At 35.5% G+C, this 7,459-nt stretch overlaps 1 protein-coding gene across 1 annotated transcript in view; it reads left to right on the plus strand.

Moving 5' to 3' along the window:
- Positions 1 to 6,552, plus strand: part of RAP2C (RAP2C, member of RAS oncogene family) — a 16,437-nt gene extending 9,885 nt beyond the window's left edge. The window contains exon 4 of the mRNA XM_021684245.2: positions 4,052 to 6,552. The gene's annotated coding sequence lies outside the window, so the exon portion shown is untranslated. The remainder of the gene's footprint in view (positions 1 to 4,051) is intronic.
- The last annotated feature ends 907 nt before the right edge of the window (positions 6,553 to 7,459 follow it).

Here is a 7,459-nt window from a genome sequence, read left to right on the forward strand (position 1 = left end):
CCTTGCCAAAAGATTCATGGTCTGGGACTGTTTAGAGTGAATAGGTGCCTAGTTAGACCTGCTCTGGGTGGGAGGTGTCTGTGATTAGAATCACTCTTTGTATATCTGTTCCCTCTTTAATTGCTTCCTTTTAACCTCAAGATTAGGCTTTTATTGCAGAATGAAATGCATATGAGCCATTCAGTTTTACTCCATTACCTCTCTGGCTTAGAATGAACCATCAGTAGAATTAACAAAAATTGCATCATAGAGTTGGAGAGTTGCCACCGAGGAAGTATTCTAGCCATACTAGAGGAAAGATTCTCCTCGTGGGATTACTTCTCAGTGGAATTCGAAAGTCCAGAAGATAATATCACTAAGAAAAACTTAAGTCCTGTCAGCTGTTGGAAAAACTTACCCTACCAAAAACCATACTCCCAAATTCTTTTGATTAGCCACAGCTTTAGGAACATGGGATTCAGAAAAAGCGATTTAGAGTTGAGGGGAGCAGTACCCTACCTGGTCTGATTCGAAGCTAGCAGCTGGAATCCGATCATTGGGTTCATACTCTGCTTCTCAGTGGACATGGTCATACACACCTGAGATCTCAGAACTGAATTCATTAATTTAAATTTATGGAGATTTTAGGTATAGGACAGAAGAAAAATAGTTTATCTCTGTTCTTTTTTCTTTTTTTGGACTTTGATTTTCTCTTTAATAAAACAGGAATAATATCTTCACTATATATATTTACCTGGTAAAGTAAAAATGTAACAATTTATTTAATAGATGGAATTTTTTAAAAATTGTATTGTTCATCACCATACATTACATCATTAGTTTTTGATGTAGTGTTCCATGATTCATTGTTTGTGTATAACACCCAGTGCTCCATGCAGAACGTGCTCTCTTTAATACCCATCACCAGGCTAACCCATCCTCCCACCCCCCTCCCCTCTAGAACCCTCAGTTTGTTTCTCAGAGTCCATCCTCTCTCATGGTTTGTCTCCCCCTCCGATTTCCCCCCCTTCATTCTTCCCCTCCTGCTATCTTCCTTTTTTTTTTTTTTAACATATATTGTATTATTTGTTTCAGAGGTACAGATCTGAGATTCAACAGTCTTGAACAATTCACAGCGCTTACCAGAGCACATACCCTCCCCAGTGTCTATCACCCAGCCACCCCATCCCTCCCCCCTCCCCACTCCAGCAACCCTCAGTTTGTTGCCTGAGATTAAGAATTCCTCATATCAGTGAGGTCATATGATACATGTCTTTCTCTGATTGGCTTATTTCACTTATCCCTTCCTTTCTACCCCAGGTTTACCATAAACTTCTAGGGTGCACATTCTCCTTACAGCACAGTCCCACTTTCATTCCAAGACTCAGAGCTGTAGTTTGAGTATTTAACTTGGATATGAAAATGCCAAGTAAAAAATGTAAAGGGAAATTCCTTTTTTAAAAAAATTCCTTTGGTTAAATCTCCAGAATATCCTATGTCTACAACTGGAAAAAATTAAAATTGATTGTTTGCACATTTATATTTGCTAAAAAGAATGCTAATAAATACATTGTATTTAGAAATGGCGAATCCAGCTAAGCTAAAAAGACATTCATAAACTGCTAAGTGTTTCAGGAGCCTTTGTTAATATCCCAGGCATTCTGCTGCCACGTGAAATGATGTGCTAGTCTGGAATCAAGAATCTCCCTTTTCTTCATGCTGACAGAAATAATGATCTTCTTTTAGTTCTGTGTTTGGTACTCTCGGGTACCAACTTACCCCGCTTGGGAGACCCTATTTCATCATTTCCTGAGCAGAAGGTTTGGACTCTGTGTGTGTGTGTGTGTGTGTGTGTGTGTGTGTGTGTGTGTGTACTCTTCCTTGACAAAATCTAATGAGAAAAAAGTGAAAAAGTGAAACCAGTTAAGCAAGATTTGGAGCAGAAGCTTCCAGAGTTGAGATTTGTTGGGTGTTTTACTGGAAACTTGATTGTTGAGGACAAGGGTCACTTGTGTTCTGTCTTACAAGCAGCAAGTTACACTTTTGCAATCTGTCTGGATGTGCTGTCCTGGGAGTTAAAAAGTATGAGTTTGACCAGCTGCCTTTAAAGCTTCTGGAATGTTTTTTAAATGAACGAGAGTTGTTAGTACACTGAAAATGTTGCTGTCAGAGTGTGGAGCAATAACATTTATATTTTGCATTCTGTGAAATTCTCATCTTGAGAGAGACTGTCCTTTTTGCTTAATGCAAGCTTTTGCTTCAGGATTTGTTACTGCAGAGAATCACAATTTATTACTCTTCTGAAAAAGAGCTGGTATTAATACTTTGTTTAATGGTATGCCTCCTCCTAATATTGTTGAGTCTGACCCAGGATTTATCTGTCTCTTGATTTCACTGGAGTATTGTCATCCTGTGGAATGTGGACGGACCAAATGTTAAGCAGATTTTTAGAGGGTGAGAAATAATGCATCTATCACCTTTTATTTAATGTAGATTATGGTTGATAAGCTGGCTTGTATTCTTAGTGTTTATTTTGGCTAGAAACAAATGATTACTACTTCCTCAATTTGATTTCAGAGAATGCCCGAACTACTAAAACATCGTATGTTACAGGTCTTCACTATTGAAGAGACAGAAGCATATTTGAAAATCCCAAACCCTTTATGATTTATTTTTTAAAATGTGGATTAAAATTTACAGCAAACTAATTAATTTAAATCAATTGAGGAAAGTCTAGTCTGAATTACTGAAAAGTCTTCACATTGAATTGCATATATATTGAAATACTGTTGTCTTCAAATAGGTATAAAAAAATCAAATGAGGCTAAAAAACATAAAGGCCCTCAGTCTGGATATCAGAGACCTAATTCTGGTCTTTTAGAATTTATAACACGGTTGAGAAATGAAAGAAAAAAAAATACCTGACATTTGCATAGTTTTTAAGGTACTTTCACGCATTATGTGATATTTACCACAACCCTTGAGGAAAGAATTTTTATCTTTATTTTAATGATGAGGAAACTGGACTTGCTCAAACTTAAATAACCAGCATCCTAGTTAAAAATGTGATGCAAAAAAGGTTTAATTTTAATTGGAAAAAAACATTTTATAATTTCTAAGGAGGCAAATTCTTCTCCTATTTTTCCTAATGTGTTTAGTGGCGGAATTTCAATAATGAGCAGAAAGATACTCTTTAAAAGTAATCATTTTTATGATATAGCAAGTGTACAAGTTTCAAGTACTCTTTGTACTCTTTGTTTCTGGCTTCATTTAACAACTTTTATCTTTTACATTAAAAAACAAATGTAGTAGTGATCCAGCACAGTTAAAGGACTTTGTGTCTGAATGATAGATTTTTTTTCCCCCTTGGTATTAATTAGAAGGGCAGAAGTCCGTCAATTGTGAGAGTGGAGCCTGAGAAACCTTGATCAGAGGAGAGGTCCCTGTGGTTGGGAGGGTGTCCAAAACCGGGCAGACCACAATGGGGACCGGAAACTACCGCTGTCACCTAGCATCCAACCCAAGTCAGGGTACTTAGTAGGTGCTCGATAGCTAGACCCTGATTGCATTACATTTTCTTACTTTAAATTATCCCCCAAACCCTACATTTTGAAAAAGTTTCGCATACTGTCCAGTTTGCTCATAATGAAGATGCATTTGATTCGAATGCCACTTCCCACTAAATGTCTGAAGAAATCAGATTCAAAATAGAAGTACTGTCTGCTACTTTTGTACTGCAAAATCTTGTAAACCGGTAAGAACATGGTTAATATTCTATAAAGTATAAAACAAGTATGAAGTATAATAATGTAGTTAAAAATAAACCAGAGGAGTTACATATACACAGTATATTATAATCTGTGCATCCTTAGTGTTTCTAATTTTCATGGACTCTCTTTGATCACATAAAATTATTTTTTAATTTAAACTGATGGGGGACACAGTGAAATTCCACCTTAAGATAGTTCTTCTGGTGCCAGTTCCATGTGCATATAGATCTGTTGTCAGTGTTCTCATTTGAAACTGTAATCTATATTCCTATCTTTTTACGACATTTTCATCTTAATTGCAGATAAAACTCAGAGGAAATTTGCACAGATGCTGCTTTGGAGAACTTTACAACCTGGGTTGCAGAACTGAGCCTTGGTAAACCTGTCTCTATTACAGCATGTTGCCATACATCTAATTCAGTGCATAAGGTCCTTGGTCTTCAAGATCCATCGGCCTTAAACAGGAATGCTTAGCACGTTTACCATATGTTTAAAATCTGTTCTTTATCAATCAGTCCTTTTGTAGCTTTCTAAGTTCTTATCGATGGCTAATATGCAAGAATTAATTTTTAATATTTTAATTGATTTCTTTAATCAGTTTCTCAACTTGTATTTATTAAATACTCAAACTCAGTATTACCTACTCAATGCCTTTTAAAAGAAAGTTATAATGGAGAAAAAAATTGAGCCTTAAACAAATGGTTACTTCTGTATATTACCTCGCACCAGTGCTTCATTCTATTTGTAAAATCTTTCTCCTTTAAATGATTGGTTAATACTTTGAGACTTTGTTTACGTGTGGCAGTGTTGTAAAAAGAAACTAAAGATCACGTTTTTACCCTGATGGATGGAATATCCCTTTTCTTCAAGTACAGTTTGTGATGTGTTTTTGTAATTAACATGTTCTGAATGTTCCAATTGATATTTGAAATTGACAGTAGAGCATTTAGCTGAAGAGTTAAGCGTTTGATTCCATTAGGTTTTCACATGTGTTAATCTCATTTACAGCATCGAATTGCAGCAGTAACATTTTCCTTTCTGTGAAGTTCTAAATTTAGTTATGACCTACTTAGCAATGCCTTTGAAAAGGGATATTGTATCCATGGTAAATTAATTGTATACCTAAACAGAGATCGCTCAGCTTTGCCTGTCAGGCTTGTAATTGACATCTAGTAGACTTCTGCACATGTAAAATTGAATTCAAATAAAATCATATACGCTTTCTAGTTCTTAATATTTGTCTTTCTGGATAATAGTTTAAAGCAATATTTGTTAAAGTTTTCTTGCACTATCACAATTGCTTTTTAGTTATTTCTCAAGAAGCATGTTCGTAGTAGAGACAAAAATCTGTGTAACAGGAGAGGATAGCGCCAAGTCTCTGGGCTTTTTTGTTTGTTTGTTTTGGGGATTTTTTTTTTTTTTTCCCCAAATGTGCTTCTAATAGCCATTGCCTTCCATGTTGTTTACCTAATCAGCACATTTTGTCTGAATACTTGAACATTTTAACAGTAATACAGGTATAGAAACAGAAAGGAAACTTATAGAGTAATCTTTTGGTTCAGTTTTAACATCTTGATAACAAGCGCTTTTTCTAGCAACAACTTAAAAATTTTGTAAGTTTGACAGTATTTTCTCGTTGGGTTTTTATTTGGTTTTAGTTGCGTGCTTTTAATTTGCAGAAGTTAGTAACTGCAGCTCACCTACTGCACCAAAGTTCTCGATTTTAGGAGCCCAGCTTTAGTCATTTGAACATGCTTCTAAATAAAACAAAACAAAAAACCAAAACTATACTTTTGATCTATAATAATAGCTCAATAACTTTGTCAAGGAAAGCTCTAATATATGCAGTGATGGTTTATGGAAGGGTGTGGCAATTTTAAATTTATATTGTGTGTGATGTTCAAATAAAGTAACATCTACATTCATGTGATTTATTGGTCAGCATGACCATTAATTATTACGTAGAAATTGATTAAACTTTGATTTCCTTTTTTAAAATAGTGTTGCATTTGATTCCTGATCAGATTCCCTCAAAGTGAACCCTTGATCTGAGATTTTGGAGTTTATGGTGAGGTTGTAGGGTGGAGGCAGTTGAAACATTGTTCCTTATTTATAAACCACTTGAAATGAATACCTAATTTAAGTTTGCACTTTAATACCAAACTTAAAAACCAAACACTCAGTACAGAGTAGGTTAAGTGGTCATGGTTCATCTTTATTAGCTGTGTGAAATTCTAAAGGAATCAAATAATTCATGATGATTTAAAATTTTTCTGCAGATGACTTTTTTTTATATGCAGTGTTTCTTTCCTATGGATAGTCCCCTGCCCTCCCTCCCCCACCCCCAGCATTGATCTCAGCAGCAAATTTAACTTGAATTCACTTAGGATCACAGGAATCAGGGGAAAGTGATTTAAAGGTGGTTTCTCCAGCACATTTTAAGAAAAGGGACCAAAAGTTATTTTAGCCTCCTCAATAGATTGCATGTCAAGTTGCTTATTAGGATAATAAATTAATATTAAATGCAATATATGTCTTGTCTTTACTATGGCATCTGTTTAGGAGTTGTTCAAATCACTGCAGTAGGGCTCTGCAAATAAAATCATGTAACCTGTTAATGGATCTACTGTACTGTAACTTTATCAATGAAAGGTAAAAATCTCAACAAGTACAAACATTGAACAATGACCTATAAAGATTTGTAAAAGTAAAATTTTTCCAATAGATTTCATTCTTGTCATTTTGTAAGATGACCCTGCAGTCCACCTGTTTGTAACTTTTTTAATAAAATAGACATCTGTATTACCAAGGTTGGTTTCTTGAATTTTTTGGTATGTTACTAATTCTAGATTTGCTAACTTGTAAATCTTTCTCCTAACTGACGCCCGTTGCTTTTATCAAAATGATTGTGTTGTATTGTAGTACATATTGAAAGAAACGTTCACTTGTGTCCTTAGTCACCATTCTGGCATATGTGGGGGGGAAACTAACCCATATCCTAAAATGTAATATTTAATCAATTGAATCACTTCCAAATAAATTAGAAGTTAGAACTAATGGGTGGAAAAGAATAATATATGACTTGTCACATTTGGAGAAAGTGGTCCAACTACAAATCTGTTGGCTGGCATTATCCATGTATAAGAGATTTCAGACAGTATTAAGCAGTATAATTAAATTTTGAACTACCAAATGAATTAAGAACAACACAATCGAGTTATCACTTTGTTTTATCCAGTGGAAGGCTTTGCCAGTCCCTTTAGCTCACTGCCTAACTCAATATTTTTAAGTTGTTGAACTAACCGCCATGTTTTTTAGACAGGTCTTTCTGTCCGAACATATATGGACTGGATTTTTTTTTTTAATTTGTAAAAATGGGCAGGTTTATATACCTATGTCATAACACATAGAAAGTATCTTACTGTTTTTTTTTTTTAAGATTTTATTTATTTATTTGACAGACACAGCGAGAGAGGGAACATAAGCAGGGGGGAGTGGGAGAGGGAGAAGCGGGCTTCCAGCTGAGGGGAGAGCCCGATGCGGGGCTCGATCCCAGGACTCTGGGATCATGACCTGAGCCGAAGGCAGACGCTTAACGACTGAGCCACCCAGGTGCCCCGAAAGTATCTTACTGTTTATTACCACTGACGGTTATTGGTCTGGAGTTGGGCTCCACACACCTCATGTATGCTGTACTAGATGTGGTCCTT

The sequence above is a fragment of the Neomonachus schauinslandi genome, chromosome X, assembly GCF_002201575.2.
Source record: "Neomonachus schauinslandi chromosome X, ASM220157v2, whole genome shotgun sequence".
NCBI classification, from domain to species: Eukaryota; Metazoa; Chordata; class Mammalia; order Carnivora; family Phocidae; genus Neomonachus; species Neomonachus schauinslandi.